The 22,019-nt window shown below is 37.0% G+C and overlaps 1 long non-coding RNA gene across 4 annotated transcripts in view; it reads left to right on the top strand.

Annotated features, from left to right (window-relative positions):
* Positions 1–7,880, top strand: part of LOC110257237 (uncharacterized) — a 175,883-nt gene extending 168,003 nt beyond the window's left edge. For 2 of the 4 annotated variants that reach the window (XR_014831282.1, XR_014831283.1), the window contains exons 2-4: positions 2,336–2,442; positions 4,412–4,573; positions 5,356–7,880. This is a non-coding gene — a long non-coding RNA (uncharacterized LOC110257237). The remainder of the gene's footprint in view (positions 1–2,335; positions 2,443–4,411; positions 4,574–5,355) is intronic. The other 2 variants (XR_014831281.1, XR_002339584.2) reach the window with 2 other exon arrangements.
* Positions 7,881–22,019: the final 14,139 nt, after the last annotated feature.

The following is a 22,019-nucleotide window of genomic DNA, read 5'->3' on the forward strand; positions in this document are numbered from 1 at the left end:
CTAATAAAATCTCTGAGCTTATTATTACATTTAAATGCTTAGATTTGGGAATTATCAGTGTTACAGAATAAATTTAATAGGAAAAGTCTAGCATATTCACTTTATGAAGTTCATGTACACAAAATGTAATTATTAAGTATTCAATATAAATTGGCTCATGGTTCAAAGATATTATTTAGTTTTCTTGGACTAGCAAGTAGGGAAAGAAGATTTTAGGGCCAGAATGGAAAAGCTGGACAGAAGGAAGAGGCAGGGGAGACAACTATTTTAAAAGTCTAGCAGGAAGAAAGAGGGCAGAAATGGTGGAAAAGAGAACTTCAGGACTGAGTAAAAGAAAAAAAAATTTTTTTCCCCAAAGTATAGTATTGAGGGCAATGGAAGAAGGGGGAGAAGTTTTCCATGAGGAAGAGCTAGGTGATAAATAAAAGTTCATGCTTCTGATCATTTTAAAGAAACAAGGGGAGTTCTGGACGTGGGGCTGAGCCCTGAGTATGAAGGAGGAATGCACTGTGATGGTTTTGTTCTTCTAAAGAAAGTAAATGATGAGCTAGTCTGTTCAGAGTACAAGAGAGGAGGGGGAGTTCCCGTCGTGGCGAAGTGGTTAACGAATCCGACAAGGAACCATGAGGTTGCGGGTTCGATCCCTGCCCTTGCTCAGTGGGTTAACAATCCGGGAGCGGCCCAAGAAATGGCAAAAAGACAAAAAAAAAAAAAAAAAGAAAGAAAGAGAGGAGGGGTTTATTGGAGACTGAAGAGCGCTAAGATGGTTAGAATTGTTTTTGTGAGCAATACATGCAATATGTGAGAAGACAACGTGCATCCAAGGAAGAGTTAAATCAAAAGATTTGAGAGAGCTACTCTGAAACCCGGGTTGAGTGAGAAAACTCTGATTTCAATTCTATTTTTAGGCTGCTTTGACCTACTTTGAAATCTCCCCAATGCTCACAACTTTTCTGCTTTCTCTCTGGACCACCATTGTGAGGTCATACATTGCCCTTTTGCCTTGTGAGAAAAAAAAATGTGTTTCAAACTTTTCCCACTTCCAAAAACAAATTTTGTTTCTTGCATCATATCAAATGAATGTGGTAAATGTGCAAACATAAAAAGAGATCCTAATTGCTTTGTTGATCCCTATAAGCTCTTTTAACTGTCATTCCTCCCCAAGTAATATTATTTTTCAGTGGGATAATTCAGAAAAATATGTCTAAGTCCTAGAAAGAAATACACAATTCTGGGAGTTTCAAGCAGAATGGGGGGCTTGTGAGGCAATCTATATGGGCAGTGAATTTTGAAAAATTCCTTACAACACATTATATCACATAATTCACCGCAAGTAATATAAAATATATTTGTTTGTATATATGATTGTTTATATAATAAATTTACTTGGGCCTTAGGCATATTTTTCTTTCCTGAAAAGCTAGAGAGACAAGATTGGGCTGTAGCTGGATAAATATTTCTCCCTGATTACATAGCATATAAAAATAAAATAACACTTTCAAAATATTTTACTCTGAAAACTTTTCTATTACTCAGGGAAGCTTTTCTTAACTGCTTCCTTTGAGTTTGCTTTGTGATTTACTGGGATCATTTAGAGACTGCTCATATTTTCTAGACATACTGTAGATATTTTAATGCCTTAATCAATTTTTGCCACTTTAGTTCCTCTACTGGGCTAGATTAATCTTCCCCTAGGTTCCCAACTTTCAAAGAAGATCACTTATCAAAATCATCTTTACAGGAAAAAATGAAGCTGCAATTAAAAAAAAAACACACTCATCTCTCTCAAGTCATATATCATAAATATTAACTATGATATAAATAGCTTTTAGAATAAAGACTTAAAATAAATGTGTTCTTCAGTCTTAGAAAAAGTGTAAAAATGAATATTGTTTGCCTTCCAATTTAAGTTGATTTGATTTTTGGTTTTATTCCACTAATGTATTATAATATGTCACTTCCAAAAGAGTAGAGGTGTCATACGTGGTATGGGTAAAAATGAAGTTTTAAAGCAGGGAAAATGAAATAAAGCAGGTGAGGGCATAAGAAACCATCACTAAACAAATCCCCCCAATATCTAATTTGGAGAATAGCTTGTTCAGTATGACACTGATGAGTTTCTCTAGGTTTTTATTTCCACAGTGCAGTTCTCTGGGCTCATGTGGTTTCACCATATATGTGTTCTCCTCTTGACAAGTTTTCTCCATCCTAGAGGAAGGGCCCCAGCTGCCAAACAAAGGGGCTTGGAAGAAAGGGAAAGTGGTGGCATCGCTCTTCTGCTCTAAGAGCCAAGATAGAAAACTGGATTGACCACTTTTTTCCTCTGTTTTTCCAGAAGGAAATGGTTTCCAGGAATACTGATCCTGACTCACTTACCAAGGCAATGGGCTTATGGTATTTGACCCTCAATGTTCCTCCTGTGCTGCCTGCCATTCTTCTTTGGTAAGTATCCAGAAAAGAAGAAAACATTCTTATTTCAGGCATCAGCTAAAGCTACTTCTCTAGAAAGTTTCCAGGAGAACTTGAATTGGAGCTAAAGCTGCTGGCCTACACCGCAGCCACAGCAACATGGATCTGAGCCATCTGCAACCTACACAACAGCTCACGGCAACTCCAGTTCCTTAACCCATTGAGAGAGGCCAGGGGTCAAACCTTCATCCTCCTGGATACTAGTTGGGTTCCTCATCACTAAGCCATGATGGGAACTCCTCTGGGTCCTCTTATGGATAAACATATGGGAAAGGAACATAACTGGCCATCCAGCCTTGGGGCCCCAAGATCATTTTCAAAGAAATATTTTAAAACATTTCAAAATGTTAGAAGAAATTACATTTTCAAGTAATGAAATAAAACTTGGGCCTCCTCTGAAATAAATTTAAAATTATTTCTAGCTGGAGCTAAACTTTAACATGGAAAACTTTCTACCCCTGTCTCCCTGAAAAAAGTATTTTTGCTGTCGTTTCACAAGTTTTACTAGTAGGAAATATGGTTCTGACAATCATGTCTATAAAAATTATCTAGAGATGTATTAATTATCTAAAGCCTGTGGTCACTGTTTATTGCTTTGGTGAGCCTAGAAATATGCTAACTCTGGACAAGAGACAAGAGAGGAGGAAAACTTTGGGCTGAAAGTCAAGAAAATTGGGGGAGATGAGTTCCCAGCTGGACTCCAGTGTTAACTTTTTAAAATCAAGTACATAGCCCAGTGGGGGGGTGGTGTGTGGGGAAGGTTGGGGGGCAGGGCTTAGTTTCCCCAGATATAAAATGAAGATTCCAAGCTGGAATACTCTCTGGAGTACTCTAGCAATAAAAGTTTATGTTTGAAAAATTTTGTCTAAAGAGCAGCTTCAACTATTCAAAAAAGGCCTATAAGGATGAAACTGATAAAAAGTTTCAAAAATGCCAATTCTTTGACTTCTCAATGTCTCTGATTTACCTTGAAGTCTTTTAAAAAAAACAAAAAGCACTTGTACATACAGCCAGGTGAAGTGGCTATTACCTTCCCTTGCTTTTCTATACTTGGGACAGCCCAGCAGAGCTGTGAAAGGTCATTGTAGTGAACTGAATCTGACTTGTATCCATGAGGATTCAGGTTTGATCCTTGGCCTTGCTCAGTTGGTCAGTGATTCAGCGTTGCCATGAGCTATGGTGTAAGTTGCAGACATGGCTTGGACCCCCTGTTGCTGTGGCTGTGGCATAGACTGGAAGCTGCAGCTCTGATTCAACCCCTAGCCTGGGAACTTCCATATGCTGCAGGTGCAACCCTAAAAAGCAAAAACAAAACAAAACAAAACAAAAAACAAAACAAAAACCAAAAGGAATGGAAGGGCAGCTTGCAACCATCATGGAAAACAGACAGGCTGATGGAAGACATTCTGAGTGGGATGGTGGTGCCCCTTCCTGCTCGTCTTTAATTAAGTCTGTGTACTTGGAAACCCATTGATAAGTAGAAACCTGATTCTATCCTTCGAAAGAAAGCTGTCGATGATGTGCTCCATGAACATGTTTTTCTTTTCTGCTCAGCCATTTGTATAGGCTCACTCCTTATTTGTCTCTTGATAACCTCATCAATCTCATCCATGCCCTCCTGACCACAGTGCCTGATTGCAGTAATTCCATTTTAGGGGGGCTTTCAGAAGAACTTGGCTTTTGCATTTAGCTAGCACTGCCCGATGGAGAGATCGTTGCTTCCCAAGAGTGAGCCGCCGAGATCATATTATGCTTGCCTTGATTTCTTTGTAAAGGCTGCCTATAAAATTTCATATTGATTTTAAGCTGGCGCTGTTTCATTTTTAACTCCTTTGTAAGCCAAGAGTCCGGTTATATTAGTGTCTTCTCCTTGTCATTCCGACAGTCATAGCTTTAGCTTTTTTTTTTTTTTTTTTTTTTTTTTTTTTTTTTTTTCCTGCAGACTCCACGCCTTTCCGTGTAGAACTTGTGGCCTTTACTCTTTCATACATTATTGTTTTGTTTGAAAAGCCCAGAGCAGCACAGTGCCAGGTTGCAAGGCTGAGATGCAATTCAAAAAATAATGTGTAAATAAGAAAGCAGAGAACTTCAAAAAAACAGAAAGGTAGGTAGTGGATGGATATTCATGCTGAGGACTCGCTTGGTGGCATTGGCAGCCTGACATTCTTCCGGAACGGGTTTTGAAGAAGAAGCAAGGATTGCCAAGTAATGTGAAGCAGGGCCCAGTTGTCAGTTGAACAGTGAGAAATGGCTGCAGGTGTGACTTATTGAAAGACTACCTTAGTTTCAATGTTTATCAACTGGCTGTCCTCCAGAACCTCAATTTGGTGTCATTTGGCAACAAGTCTGACCTAAAGCAATACAGATTTATAAGTGGCACCAACACTAATAGCACAATCATTTTGTAGTGCTTTGGAATTTGCAAAGCCTGTCAAATCCATTGTCTTATTAGATCTCTGCAAATACCCTGTAACACGGGCAGGGTAGGTCTTAATATGCCTACTTCAGAGGTAGGAAACAGACCGAGAGAGCATATATATATATATATATAACTATATATATATTTATAACAATATATATATAACAATATATATATTTATAACAATATATATATATAACAATATATATATTTATAACAATATATATATAACAATATATATATAACTATATATATATGTGTGTGTATATATATATATATATGTACATATATATATATATAACACAAAAGGAACTGGGGCTGGAATTTCTGTTTCCTCACACCAAACTTGTTGCTCTTTAATTTTGTGGTAATCTGAAGTCACGCAAGCAAAAATATCATTTGCATATGTTTTGCATTTCCTTTAGGTTGACAATTCCTTATTTATTTCCTTGTCTTTGTACTTTCAGATTTGTCTCCAGCACAGCAGCGTTACTTTTATCACAAAGGAGAATGACAGAAATCAAGGTCTTCATGTTAAGCATATTATTCTTAACTGCTTAGAGAATTTTCCCACTGGATTGCCCTATTGTATTTTAAATTTTATTTTAGCTCTATTTTCTCGTCTGTAAAGTGAAGGGGTTAGGCTACGTTCTTCTCATTCTATGGTGCTGTGATTAGGAGAATGGGAGGTGAAGAAAGAATCAGAGCTGCAAGTGAATATGATTATCACAGAATCACAAGTACAGTGTATTATGCATGTTTTAAAACTAGATATAGTATTTATATTCTAAAGTGTTTCCTTATGAATTACCTTCATCCTTCAGTGTACTGTTTAGTCTTGCTGCAAACATAATCCTTACACAAATCCAAATCAATTTGTTTGTCCTCTATGTAAGATACTTAAAATTTTCAAAATGTGTTTATGTCCAAAGATGAAATGTTTAGTTTTATAGAATTCTCTCAGTTGATATAGAGCTTTCTAAGACTGACTGTAAATATCCACTAAAATACATTCTCCCCCTTACTCATGACTTTTGAGAGGACTTAAGCATTAGCGATCATTTTAAATTTAGTGATTCCATATTCTTTATTTAATGCCTCGCTGCTCTATTTGAAACCAAACCATACATTTCAACATTTAAGAACAAATGAAGTTTGAAAAGACTTGTATTGGGTTCAATAATTTTTCTCTTAAAAATACTTCAAATATTACTAATTGTTCTTATTGCACAGAGATGCCAAACTGGTGGTCAGAGTAGTTATCTGCTAAACTACTTATATCTTAGCTGATAGAACAAGAGGAACTTAAAATATTCAGAGACTTAGAATACAATGAGATTCGTACAGTTTGCTCTAATAAGCCCTTGGATAAACGGTGACTTTTGAAAGACTCTTGAATTACACATCCAGGCTTCAGATTTGGACTTTGGAAAGCAGTAGCATCAACATCAATAAAAGGGGTTGGTGGATGCAAACTGTTACATTTGGAATGGATGGGCAAGGGAGTCCTACTGTACAGCACAGGGAACTGTGTATGACTGGGTCACTTTGCTGTTACAACAGAAATTGCAGAAACATTGTAAATCAACCATACTTCAATAAAAAAATAAAACAACAAAATCACAACCACCACAACACAAAACCCAGGGAAATACATTTAAGTAGTTAAAACTTTTTCCTTCAAGTTTAATTTTTCTAACACTATTAGTAGATTCCTAGTAATAAACTGTCATTTGTTCCATCTTCTTGTTTTTTTATGCATCTAAATAAGTAGGAATTCAAATTGTAAGGAAACTTAGGGCTTAACTTCTATTTGTGAGTTCTAATATTTCACATGCTAAAGTACAACCCCAGGCTCCATGACTCGTTTTCAGTTTTTGAGCAGGATTTCCCCAGAGTGTATTTGCTGCTAAGACCACCAGACTGCCTTTTCTTCCTAATACACGCACTGCTTTGGCTCCCAAGATTTTTGACATGATGGCTTTTTAGTCCCTTAAATTCAATCCGAAGGTGGCTATGATCAAAACTGGTAAAGAGCAAACTCAGTCCCTTAATAACATCCACAGTCATAGTTACATCTGTGCACAACCATGGCAGTGAAACCCAAAGCCAGGCAAAACTCCCCGCTTCTTCTAAACAAAAACAAAAAAAACATTCAATATGCAGTTTAGTTTCATTAAGTGGCTTGTAGAGGTCTGAATGTCTCTCCATGAACCTGGGTCACCTTCTGCACACATCTGAGTGATTTCTGGTTTCAGATGGAATCATTCCTAACTCTCAGTATGCTGAGGTTTGCTTTGAGTTTTAGAGTTTATTCACACAAACTCGGGAGATATAAACTGAAATAAAAATACTATATTCAAAGAGTTGCCTGAAAGTTAAAACCACCCACCCTCACGGAGCTGCAGCCTTTGTATCCTCTGACCAGAGTCTCTGGGAGGCTTACCCTCAGTGAAATCATCACCAGAGTCATAGCTCCAAATTTTTAGAGGCACATCAATTGATGATGATAGAGTTTGAGTTAATTTTTTTGGTCTTTTTGCTTATATCTCTGGTTTATTTTCTCTGGGGCTTCCTCCCAGGACCAGGCAAGGGAAAGGAAGAAATAGAGGGAGGCAGAGTCATAACTCCTAAGTGTGCATTTTCACTGATGCTTCTGATAGGGACTCTTAGAGTGGACTTGAGGGGAACAAGCTGAGGGCGAGCACATATCGACAGCTTGGTTGGCAGTACTTCCCTGCTGAGTGCCAAGTTACAGATGCACTCCCAATCAATTCCCACACAGTTACAGTTCAGTAACTATTCTCAAAGAAAAGAGCATGGCACCAGGGGCTGTTAGATGCAGGAACATCAACAGAAGGTTGGAAGAGAACAAATCTCCAAGCAAAGCAGAGCTATGGTAGACCTAAAAAGACAAAGAAATAAGCCAAGCCAAGTGTATGTGAGTGTGAGCGTATGTGTAATAAATGTAATAAAAACAGACATTAAAAAATCATCGTGAGTTCGTTAGTTATAAGATATATTGGTGCTTGCCCTATGTCGGGCAAGATACCTGTTGTTGAATTGAATGAAATGGAATACGCAAATAAAGTCCTTAGAAATCCCAACTATTGAACAAAAAAGTGAAAATACTATGTGCATAAGATACATTACTTTTAAATGAATTTTTTAGGCGTAATAAAATCTGTATAACAATTACAGCTTGGGAGTTCCCATTGTGGCACAGTGGTTAACGAATTCAACTGGTAACCATGAGGTTGCGGGTTCGATCCCTGGCCTTGCTCAGTGGGTTGGGGATCCAGCATCGCCGTGAGCTGTGGTATAGGTTGCAGACACGGCTCGAATCCCGTGCTGCTGTGGCTCTGGCGTAGGCCAGTGGCTACAGCTCCGAGTCTATCCCTAGCCTGGGAACCTCCATATGCCTTGGGAGCTGCCCTAGAAAAGACAAAAAGACAAAAAAAAAAAAAAAAAAAAAAAAAAAAAACAGTTTTAGCTTGAAAACTGACTTAGAATGAGACCCTTGCCTGCTGTGCTCTGCAATCTATTTCTATAGCTTCAGATACTGGCCCATGAAGGTCTTTGTTCTCTGTGTGTGTGTGCACATTAATGTGTACTATGCTTATACATATGCTAATATAAATATATTAGGTATTATATATAAAAATTAACTTAATTTTTAAAATTTAGTATAAAATATTGAATATGTATACATTGTAAACATAGACTATATAGACCATTTATGAGTTGGTAAATGGGACTTACTAGAGAATAAAAAAATATCTGAAGAGAAGTTTTAAAAGATAAAATATTTTATATTGAATTTAAAGTTTAAAAATATTCATTTTTAGGAGTTCCCATCATTGGCTCAGTGGTTGGCGAATCTGACTAGGAACCATGAGGTTGTGGGTTAGATCCCTGGCCTTGCTCAGTGGGTTAAGGATCCGGCGTTACCGTGAGCTGTGGTGTAGGTTGCAGATGCAGCTGGGATCCTGCATTGCTGTGGCTCTGGTGTAGGCCGGTGGCTACAGCTCTGATGGGACCCCTAGCCTGGGAACCTCCATATGCCATGGGAGTGGCCCAAGAAATGGCAAAAAAAAAAGCCAAAAAAAAAATTCATTTTTAGAACTCAAAATAATTGATTTTTTCCTAGCTTGAAATACTTAAATTGATTAAAATGCACAGAAATTCACTAAGACAATAACTTTAAACTCAATATTGAGTAACTTTAAAAGCCATTTTATAGTTAAAAAAAAACAACAAAACCTGTTTTTGTTTTAATGTTACTGATTTTTCACTTGATTCAAAAATATGTATTTTATTAAAAATTCTACAATATTTTCTTGATGCTGATAGTCTGGCTATTAGATTGGATAACCAGCTGACCTAGGTAGAAATCCACAGTAGACTGAAAACTCTGTTACTAATTTCTTTTTTTTTTTTTTTTTTTTTTGTCTCTTTGCCATTGCTAGGGCTGCTTCTGCGGCATATGGAGGTTCCCAGGTTAGGGGTTCAGTTGGAGCCGCAGCCACCGGCCTATACCAGAGCCACAGCAACTCGGGATCCAATCTACACCTGCAACCTACACCACAGCTCATGGCAACACCGGATCCTTCACCCACTGAGCAAGGCCAGGGATTGAACCCGCAACCCCATGGTTCCTAGTCAGATTCATTAACCACTGAGCCATGACAGGAACTCCCTGTTACTAATTTCTATAGTGAGCATCATGGAATTAAAAAAAAATCATGATCAATGAACAAAAATGGTCATCTTTAACTAAAGAAAAAACCATAGACATCTGTTTTTAGTAAATTTTATAGGACATGAGAGATAAGATAGTGTGTGAAGTGAAAATTTCAGAGCTGATGTTCTAAAGGAAAATGAATTGTTTATAACACTGTGAGGGCTCTCAAAATTGTCATGGACGACTTGCTTTCAAAGGGAGTCCAGATCCAAGTAAGAAGGCTCAACAGTTGAACTGCACAAAAAATAATATTCGAATATATATGCCTTTTGTCTCAGATACTTCCATGTTTTGCAACTTTATAAATATACATTTCTCTTTCAGTGAAAAGATTTTTTAAGACAATAAAAACTGATCACATAGCAATTACAGCTTGACAATTACTTAATTTACCTAATCTCAATTTTACCTTTGGTTCTTCCAACCATGCTGTGAGGTTATTGTTCTACTTTCCAGATAAGTAGTGTGATCCATGATGGTGGATGGAACTACTTAAATAAAATCCTTCATTTCAAGCAGTATTTTCCTTGGATACTTTACTTTTCTGGAATATAGTGCTGCATATATATTATATAGTTAATAAATACTTCATGATCGATGGATAGAGTGATTAGTATTAACCAAGATTCTTATCTCCAGTGAGATATTTATAACAGCATCTAAGAAATAGAACAAATACTTCCTATTTTTCACAAGTTCCTTTGGCTTTTTCTAGTTTTCCAGGAGCCAAACCCAATAATGATGAGATCAGCAAACCTCCTTTTTGGTAAAAACAGCTTTTCCTTCCTCAGAACTCCCCTTCTCTGTCCCTGTGACACCTTGCTCAGTGTACTGCAAACAGTCAATAGGTCTGTTATCAATCAGTGAAGGTTTACTGAATGCCAGCTCTGAGAGACACAGAAATGTGCAAAGTAAGGCTGCACAGAGCCAGTGAGCAGAGAAAGAGCTGGCTTTTCTTTACGGTGGAAGTACCCTTGTGAATTTGGGCAAACCAGCTTCTCATCTCCTCTAGACCTCAGCTTCTCACCTGTATAGCCAAAGTGCTTGACAGGTTAATCCCATAACTCCTTCTAGCTCTGACAGTCCCTTCTCCTATTGATACAACATCTTTATTTCCTGGACTGGGTGTGGGAGGGCATGCAGAGAAATAAATTTGGACGAGTGGAAACATTCCGAAAAATACAGTTTTGTTAAACTCATTCCCAAGAAGCACATGTTCTTTTTTTTTCTTCTCAATGTCTTGCCCATTTTTAGGTTTCTATTTTCAAAATGACACCTTCTGAATAAATAGATAGTGGCAATAAAAGGAGCCATAAAAGCCACCCAGGAAGGTGGCAATAAAATATGAATCATGGTTCCCAGGATCAGTAGCATTGTCAGGACTTCACTATGAACAGTGCTAATAACTGCTGTGTTCTCTTAGGGGAGGGGAGAGGCAGGTGCTAACCAAGGACACAGAAGACAACTAAGTAAAAACGGGGGAACCGACATGAAAGAAATGGTCCATGTCTCAGAGCTGGCTGGGCTGAAAAAGTTACCATCTGGAAGAGCTGGAGCTGGATCCAGGTGTGCTCCAGCAGACAAAATGGGGGCCAAGTCGTTGCAGGAGGCAATTTCTACCTTCGATTCTGTCCTGAATATGATGTGTGATGTTGAAGGTTATCAACCTTTATCTATAAATTTCTTCTTAGTCAAGTGGGCGAAATAACTTACTCTTTTCCTTAGTTGTAGTTTTTTTAAATAAGGCAAAAATTTATAAAAGGTTTTGATCTCTTTATACATAAGACACAGCACAACTAATAAAAAGAACTGTATTCATTTTCCACCACCAATGTTCGTGAAATAAAATGAGTGGTGTCACAGAGCAATTTGCTAAACTATATTTTGTAAGTACAAATAGGAATTTTCCGCCTCACATACAATTTAGTCTATCGAATTAGGATGAACATTAACCAAAGAGAACACAATACGGGAGCTGTAATTTAATGATCACACTAGACAGCCGCCTCCCACATAGCAAGAGGTTATCATAATTATTTACATTTGGGCGTAGAAAAAAAGACAAAATGTGTCATCTTTTTGGTTGCTGCTTGCATTCAAAAAGGAAATGATCTCCTCAAAAGAGTGCAGTCAGCAAAATGAATTAATTAAAACTCATCAAATTTGATAGTGGAAACACATATTAAATAAAGAATTTCTCAAATTCAAGACAAGAGGTTCTCTAGAGAAGAGAACAACTTAAAAAGATGGAGATAAAGGAAATCAGGACTTTTTGACATCTCAACGCAGCCACGTTTCCAACAGTTAACTCACACAGTGATGGAATCCACTGGAGAAACACAGATTCGGAGGGCTCTACACCTTGTCTCCTGTTTTTCTTTCACTCTCAGAATTTCCAAGGTTTACGTTTAGTATGTATACTGCTCTCTGGACACAGACAGATGTTTACGGACTATGTATGACAACCAGGAAGGGTAAACAGAATGACTATCTGAGTTGACCTAAAATGGGGATGTTTTCCTGTCCACCTGCTTTTGGATAATCAACTTTCTATCTGATTAGAAACTAGATTTAGGGATAGAAGCTATTCCTAGAAAGATATGCTTCTACTCCTTTCTTCTATTCCAACTTTTCCTAAACATTGAATTGTGGAAGAGTTTAAGAAAAACCTTGCCTTGGCGTCATATGTTCTCCTCCACTGAACTGGTTTTAAGAATGATGATGATGCCACTCTATGCGCCATAAATACATCCTCTAGTTTACTAGAGGGGAATGGGCTCATGGTATCCAGCACCTTTGCACAGACTATGGGATCAAGAGGATGGACTTCCTAGCTCTATTTACCAGAAAAGAGGATTAAAAAGGCCAGGACCAGGATGAGGTAAGGAAAATGTAGAACTGATTGGAGTATTGGAAAACAGACTATTTTCAAAGAAGGTACATGGGGTGATTTTCAGAAATTAGGGAATTTGGGCAACCAAGAGGAGAGAGGAGGGTATGGAAATATTTTATGTACAAGAGAGCTTAGCGGTCAACTTTAGCCCTTTTACCTTTTTTCCAAGCTCATGCTCCAGAAAACTTTATTGGATAGGCAGTCTATTTTTATGGTATATTCTCTGAGTATCTGGAATTCAGTTAGATTTAGCAAGCTGAACTTGCCTATCACCTTATGCAACGCTTCATGAACACTGAAAAGCTGTGTCCCTTTGAATGTCAACAGTTATACCCAAATTCATGTGAGCTGTGTGAGACAAATAAAATTTTATCTGTACATTCAACCAAATATTCACTGACTGACTACAATATACCAAGCACATGTGGAGGTGCTGGGAAGACCTTAGAGAACAATCACAAATACCCTTGACCTCAAGGAGCTCACGATCTAAGGAGAGAGGCAGCAAGAAAATTAATATGAAAATGCGGCATGTGTCAGAAGAGCATAAATTATTAAGGAAGATAAAACAGGGAGAGAGGATAGTTTCCCAAGCCGGTAGATGGGATGGGGATGTGTCATTACATCTGGAAAATTTCAAGAAGGCCTTCCTGAGAAGGCAGCATTTATGCCACATTTGAAGGAACTCAGGGCAAATTTATGTACAGCATTTGAAAGAAGCCTTCAGCTGATAAGCACAGCTGTTAATGTGACTTATCTGAAATTTTTTAAGTTTATTCTTTACCTCTATAATGTAGATGAACTCTCATTATGTACTTACTGCAAAATATAATTATTCCTTATTATCCTATGTCTCATCTAAGAAAGACTGCAAATCTAATGTTGTGAGAGATTTAACTTTCTTAAATTTTTACAATTGTCATTTCTTTATGAAAATGTCATTTTTTTTTCTTTTTGTGAGAAGGGCCAGGACTAGGATGAGTCAAGGAAAATGTAGAACTGACTGGAGTATTGAAAAATGGATTATTTTCCAAGAAGGTACATTGAGTGATTTTCAGGAATTAGGGAATTTGGGCAACCAAGAGGAGAGAGGAGGGTATGGAAATATTTTATGTAAAAGAGAGCTTAGAGGACAACTTTAGCCACTTTACCTGATGAGGAAAAATATAACCTTAATTCTTTGCTGTAACAGACTGCAGCGTGTGGCAGAAAGCATAAAACTGAGAATGAAGAGACCTGGGTTCTCGTTGCCATTTACATATTATCTCTCAACCTCAGTTGGGAGGTTTCCCTTTATTTGGAAAGTGAGGGCCCTGAACTACTTCAACATTTCCAAAAGGATGTTCTTCAGAGCACTAGTGTTGGAGATACTTTGGGAAAACAAGAGACCTAATGAGGACAATTACTTTTGGAAACATAATTTTCCATATGGATTTTGGTTAGGGAGTTCAAAGCAGGTAAAGAATCTGAAAAGGTATCGGCCATAAGGAATCCACTTCAGGGTAAACTTCATTTAACTCAGTATCCTAAACATACTGGAACAGACCTGGGAAAAGCTGAAATAAATCATAAAGTTTTCCTAAAGTTTAGAAGTTTTTATTTATTTATTTATTTATTTTTGTCTTTTTGCCATTTCTAGGGCTGCTCCTGTGGCATACGGAGATTCCCAGGCTAGGGGTCTAATGGGAGCTGTAGCCACTGGCCTACGCCAGAGCCACAGCAACACAGAATCTGAGCTGCGTCTGCAACCTACACCACAGCTCAAGGCAACGCCAGATCCTTAACTCACTGAGCGAGGCCAGGGATCGAACCCACAACCTCCTGGTTCCTAGTTGGATTCATTAACCACTGTGCCACGACAGGAACTCCTAGAAATTTTATAATTGTTCTTTTTTATTTAGTTAGTTCCATTCTATCAGTAGAGGTGCACTAAGTTATACTGAGGTTAAACAACCATCAAAAATCTTAAGACAGAAAAAGAGGCTTAGGACAGAAAAAGTTATTTCTTATTCATGGGGGATGTCCAGTTAGGACTGGCTCCAATCTCTGCTCCATGTTTTCACTGAAGCGCCCAATGGCCAGAGTAGTCACAACCTAGATCATCACAGTTACTGCAATGTTAGGAGAGCTGAGTATGACCTAATTTGAAGGTGCAGCTGAAAGTATACATTTAACATATATACTTACATATATCACTCTGTATATGTTATATATGTAATGCTATACTATGTTATACTCTAACATATATGCTTGAGAAGAGCACAGGTATATGCTCAAAGCACCAATGACTTCCTCTTTACCTCTTGAAATAATCTTAAGGTTAAACATACTTTATTGGATGGTGGCTTTTATGTTGTTGAGTGCTGGGTTTTGTTGTATTCCAAAAAAGAGCATTGGACTTCATTCTGGCAGGTAATACAATCACCCACTAATTAATTTTATCTTTTTGAAGCTTGTTTTCATGTTCTTTTAGGATAGCTTTAGAAAAAAAATATAAATATATATATATATTTAATATATATATATATAAATACGTATATATATATATTTCCCCCCCTCCAGAGGTAATTTAGCCCCACTTTTAGGTGTGACCCTTAGGTGGCCTCTATGGAAAGTTCTGAGTATTCAAGGAGCCTTCTCTACACTGGACAGTGGGAATTGCCTAATTCCTAGATCTGTGTGGACTCTGGAAATTATTCACTGGTCTAGCTCCCCCCAAATTTTCTTTTCTCAGAAGTTGTTCTCGCCTTGGCTCTTGGGGTTTCACTCTATGTCTACAAAGGTTGGTCTTAAACTAAAGATTCAAGAATATGTCTCTGCATGTTTTTGTAACCCTTTTGCCACATAACCCCCTCCCTTAAATGCTCAGCAAATTCTAGCTGCTTCTTTACTCAGGGAGGTCTCCAGGCTCTATCTGATTTCCCCTCATTGTGCTACAGTTTAGAAATTTTCTGTAGGCAAAACGCTTGGGTTGCTGTAGATCTCATTCTTTTATTTCCTTTCTCTCAGAGACCACAGTGTTGTGCTGTCTTTTGTTGAAAGTATGAAAGTATTTCCTATATTTTGTCCTGTTTTCTAGTTGTTTATGGCAAGAGGTTAATTCAAAATCCTGTACTCCAGGGTAGAAACTCATGTCTCCTAAATCTAAATTTAGCTCTTGTTTTATAAACACTTTGTTTTTCAGCATGGCAGAGCACCATGTCTTGAAGGTCAACAAAATGGATTTCTTGTTTTTTCCTAGGAGAACAGAAAGCTATAAACATGATAAACTCCAATACTGTATTTCCAGTTTCCTGAAATTTAACTCTTAGAATCAGTAGGGAAAGCATACACTGACCTAGGTAGTTGTTAAGATATGCAAGCAAAGAGACCAATTTCTAAGGCAAATTAACTTATCTCTGAAGCATTAAGGCATCATGAAAATTTTCCATATCCTGTAAATACTTATATTGAAGTCACGTAGAAATTAAACTACATTATCAAGGAAGTAGTGTGAATTTAATCTAGAAAAATAGCACTACTTTTATTGTACATGATATTTCATGGCAAGCCAATGGTTTGAGTTGTTACATTGGAAGATCAGGTATTTCTATGTGCTAATTGTAACAATAACCTGAGAAACTGTCATAAAAGGGCTGAAATCTAGACTGTAGCTCTTGGATCTGCTATATTCTGGTGTCTGTAAGAATCTCAGGCACCTTATAGGCTGCCTAATAAATATTAATTGGATAATTGGATGCATAAACAATGACAAGAAAGGATGAGGTTGTGTTACAGTTAAGCTCTTTTCTTAGGAGAAAAGTGTTAAACCTCTACTTCCATGAGGTAGTGAGCTCTGAGAAAGTGTCCAAGGTTGAAAGGGTTGGTTTTAACATACAGATGGACAGATAGACTTCTTACAAGAATTCTGGAAATGATATTGATGATGATGATGATAATATGCAATAATGATACTATAATAAAATGAATAATAATGAATAGTAAATTATTTATTGCATACTTTCTATGCACCAGATGTATGTTCTATGCACTTTTTATGTCTACTTCATTAATCCTTTACTAAGACTCTGAGGTGGATATTCATCTGATTTTATAGTTGGAGAATCTAAGATGATAAGTATAAATAAGATAAACAAAAAGATATGTACCTTGTACAGCAAGATCATACACACACACACATAGATAAGTACAGCAGGATCATATAGAAATATGTGATAATACAGATAAGTATAGCATAAAGATAAAAAGTAATGAGCATGGCAACAGAGCTAGTTAGTAGCAGAATCAGGCTGTAAATTTCCAGTTTGGCTCCAATGCCCACAATTTTAACCTCAGTGCTCCACTGGCTCTTCTTCCATGGGACCAAACATGGAGAAGCCCACCAACACCGAAAGTAAGGAAAATCCCTCTGGGAGTTAACTTACACAACTGACGACAAACAGGTCATTGAAAAAGTAGGAAAATTACTCACAAGAATTTATGTCTCAAACCAGCAATACCTGACAGAATCTGGTTGGATGTATTAACATATTCTCTCTTTTTTTTTTTTTTTTTTTGTCTTTTTGTTTTTTCTAGGGCCACACTTGTGGCATATGGAGGTTCCCAGGCTAGGGGTCCCATCGGAGCTGTAGCCACTGGCCTATGCCAGAGCCAAAACAACGCGGGATCCGAGCCATGTCTGCAACCTATACCACAGCTCATGGCAACGCCAGATCCTTAACCCACTGAGCAAGGCCAGGGATTGAACCCACAACCTCATGGTTCCTAGTCGGATTCGTTAACCACTGCGCCACCATGGGAACTCCATGGATGTATTAACATATTCTTTAAAAAGAGCAGAAAAATCTGAATAGGAAGATGCTGGTCCAAGATGAAAGCATTAAAAAACTAAATCAGGTATGAAAATGCTCAAAAGTTGAAGCTGCTGTTCTCAGTGGTAGGTGTCACTTTCTATTGAGGAAGTTATACTTCAGACTTTCTTTGTTAAAATCATTAAAGATGAAAACCTGTATTTCTTAGTCATGCACACTAAGCAACTTTCTCATTACAATTTTTCTTTCATGTAGTTTGCCTCTGTGGAGTAGAGATTCTGAGTGGGTATGTAAGCATATATCTCAATAGAAATTAAATTTTTGTTTCCTGGTTTAGATACCTAAAGTCTTCAAAAATTAGTTATCTTTAATCCTTATTATCCAAAGCAATGAACTTTAGCAAATTAACAAAATGGAATCTCCATGTCATCCTGGTAATCTAGAGATTTTTGCCTTGAAAAACTGATTCTCCTTCCAGGAGTGATATATAGATCTTCTTCAACTTACCATGGGCCTACCTCCCTATAACCCTCCCCCTACAAAAACCATTGTAAGTTGAAAATATCCTAGGTTGAAAATGGATTTAATGCACATAGCCTAATTTAGCCTCGCCTACCTTAAACATGTTCAAAAACACTTACATTAGCCTACAAGTGGACAAAGTCATCTCATACAAAGACTATTTTAAAATAAGGTATTGAATATCTTATGTACTGCACTGAAAAATTAAAACAGAGTGGTTGTATAGACACAGAATAATTGTATCAGTTGCTCAATCTTGTGGTTACCAAAGGGGAAATGTTGAGGGAAGGGATGGATTGGGAGGTTAAGATTTAACACACACACTACTATATACAAAGTTGATTGGTAACAAGAACCCACTATACAGCTCTGGGAAATCTATGCAGTACTCTGTGATACCCCATATAGGGAAAGAATCTGAAAAAGAATGGACATATATGTATATATATAAGGCTGCTTCACTTTGCTGCACATCTGAAGCTAACACAACAGTGTAAGACACCTATACTGCAATAAAATTTATTTAAAAAAGAAAGACTTATGCATACTAAAGAACAAAAAAAGTATATCAGTTGTTTACTCTGGTGATTGCATGGCTGACTGGGAGCAGCAACTCCCAGTATTTGTAGCACATATTACTAGCTGGGGAGAGACGAAAATTCAAAATCTGAAGTATGCATATTACTTTCAATCAAAAAATTGGAAGTCATAAGTCAAAACACTGTTAAGGTGGGGACTGTTTGTCCCCATAAATTACACAAGGTATTCAACACTTTATTATAAAATAGGCTTTGTGTTAGATGATTTTGCCCAGTTGCACCCTAATGGAAGTGTTTTGAGCATGTTTAAACATCACAACTGGGCAAAGCGATGATATTTGGTAGGTTATGAATAATAAATGCATTTTTGACTTCTGATATTTTCTTTCTTTCTTTTTTTTTTTTTTTTTTTTTTTTTTTTGCCTTTTCTATGGCCACTCCCGTGGCATATGGAGGTTCCTAGGCTAAGGGTCGAATCAGAGCTGTAGCCGCTGGCCTACGCCAGAGCCACAGACACAGCAATGTGGGATCTGAGCCGTGTCTGGGACCCACACCAGAGCTCATGGCAACGCTGGATCCTTAACCCACTGAGCGAGGCCAGGGATCGAACCTGCAACCCCATGGTTCCTAGTCGGATTTGTTAACCACTGCGCCACAATGGGAACTCCTGATATTTTCATCTTGACCAAGTTTATCAGCATGTAACCCCATCGTAAGTCAAGGAAGACCTGTACTGTCTGTCTTAAACTGTAAACTCTTCTTTAAATTTCTGTCCTCTGTATTATTGTGGCCAAAGAGAAAATGATTATTACTCGATTATTTTTGAAGGTTGGAAGGGATATTCAGAATTATAACCATAAGTTTAACACTGATTGGAACTTTTACCATGAGCCAGATACCATCCTAGAAGCGTCACATTCTCTATCTTACTGAAGTCCTATGATGTAGGTCCTCTTAGTCACATTCTAAAGAAGAGAAAATTGAGGCCACAGAACTAGTCAGTAGACCTGAACTTCAGGTACATCCAAAGCCTCTATGTTCCCTCTCACATTTTGCCATGCCATCTTCTAATGTAGCATCCTTTTAGAATAAGGATAGTATAGAATCAAAATCTAAACATATAGGCAATATATTAACTTTCTTTTGTTTTCTAATCTTAATTTTTTTGCATTGGTACACCTGATGTTACAATTGTCTAATATCAGCAGATTTGCAAATGATAGAAAACACTGTCTCCTAGGCTGGCTCATTCAAGATGTAGCAACAAACACTCAGCCGCCATACTTTATAATTACTTATATTCAGTCCAAGAGTTCCATTCGATATTGGAAGTTCAGTGGTGGCCACTCTTCTATTTATTTTATTTATTCTCCACACATATTGGGATAAACGATGAATTATTATTTTCTTTTCTTTTTTTCCCCTGTGATTTGATTTGTGGCAAAGAATAAAAGGGTTAAAGTTCCCAGGCTCAAAGTAGAATTTACCGGAAACAAGAATATGTGTAATAATTTCCAAATTGTATTTACGGATACCATTTTATTCTATTGATTGGAAATTGTACTCAGCAAAGGGTATCATACAAAGGAGATAAGAGAGAATGAGAAATTGAAACAAAGCATCGATGGAAGTTTCCTAACAGCAAAAAATGAGAAGGCTGTGCTATCCCAGGGGATGTGGGGGTGGACCTGATGCCTGAAACAGTGAGCGCTGTGATGGAGTCAACTGCAGCGAATCCCGTAATTACTAAATTAGACTGTTCCATTTCTGGATAATGCATGCTGCATTTTGATCTTGATTTAAAATCCAATTAGTTCAGGATCATCATTCCTGTTAGTTCTAGCTTCTCTTTGGTGGCTTTGAGAATAGAGCAATAGATGAGTATTTTTGTGTTTGTTCTTTTAGGGTGTCTTTGAAGACATGGCTTTTTAAATCTATGGCAACAGGTGTCTTCCCTCCCACTCTCACATATTTTACTGATTACCCTCTCGGTTTATCCTCAAATTCTCTCAAGTCATAGTAACCAGTGAAATGCTACATTGATACACATTTGGCCTTTCCAATAAATAATGACAACCATGACCCACTTGTCTTTGAAACTGCCGCTTCCTTTTAAATTTCTTATGTTTTCTTTCCTATGTAGAGAGTTTGCCCTTTATGGATTGGTATGATTATTAATGGTCTTTTTTTATTTTCTGAAATAATTAGGCAAATTTTACTTATATTATGAAGGAATGAACCTTGAAAGGAGAACAGATTTTAGATTTTTCAAATGTGAGGCACGAAGACTTCTGGAAAATGAGCACTTGACTGTTTTCTCATGAAAGGAAAAGGGAACTTCAGGCAGCCCACTAAAATAGCTTCAGTTTGTTCACATCACTACACCATAAGTAACTGATTACAGACAGTATGAAATAGCCTCAATGGAAAGACAGTAGGATTTATATATTAGAATATATTAATCTGTGGTTCATGATTATGGAATTACTCTGAATACAGTTTTGCTTTTTCATGTTAAATTAAACACATTAAAACACTTCTGGAATAGTGGTATATTGCATATTATAAAAATATATTTTTCATAGTGAAGCATGGAGTTATAGTATACTATAATTTTATACCCCAAGAAAGAAAACAGGCACTTTTTTCCTCCATGGGCTTGCTGAAGAAAATGTGTAACATTGATTGAGAGCTACTTGTTAATTCACACTAGGGAACCATGTAGATTACTTAATTTTGAAAATTACAATGTAAACAAAACCAATGCCATAAAGGAGTTCAAGGGCCCTACATCAAAATAATATTTTGTTCATTTACTTTGACAAGTGTGGTTCATATACTCAAGTGTTACTTAGGCGTATATTGCATTTGAATTAACATAGAGCATTTCATCAAAATAATGAAATCTGAGTGATATAATAACTTACAGAGAAATTTCATCATATTTTTCTGATGCAGATATTTTAAACAATTTATATGCATTTATGGGTGCATTACTGTTACCCCATCTGTCCTTCTCACTCTGTTTCTTTCTCTCTCCCATGCTCTCTCTCACTGTCTCTCTCATATACAGAGGATTAACAGTAAATTTAACAATTCTGCTGCTTTTTCATATGCTCATAGATTATGATTATTAAAAATGATTGTGTGGTTGATAATTCATACATTTCTGTATTCTCAATTTGCATTCTTCATATTTTCAAAAGCAGCTACTCTTTCCTTGTGTAGCACATATCACATTGCAACTGATTATTAAACAATATTAAATCTATTAAAACTACTAGTCTAATAAATATATAGTCTAATACTATGTATCAGCCAAGAAATGGAGAGATGAGAATATTAGCATGTGGATATTGAGGAAGGAAGAGATGTAAGCGTTCATCATTTTAAAAATTCCATTTTTATTAAGCTTACACTCCACAAAATTAATTTTGCTTCTAGCTTCAATTTTTAAAATTAATCTTGTATATCTTAAGAAAAAGAATGTGGAAAAACAGCATACTGTTATCTCAAAAATCATTATCACTTAAACTCTATCCTAGTTACCAAAATACCAGAATATAGAGATAGAATAAAAATTAGGTGAGGGAGGTTCCTGCAGTGGCACAGTGGAAACGAA

This window comes from Sus scrofa, chromosome 16 (assembly GCF_054392235.1).
Source record: "Sus scrofa isolate SSC_HxYL_T2T_F1_AM1 chromosome 16, Sscrofa_HxYL_maternal_Yorkshire_Landrace_v2.0, whole genome shotgun sequence".
NCBI lineage: Eukaryota > Metazoa > Chordata > Mammalia > Artiodactyla > Suidae > Sus > Sus scrofa.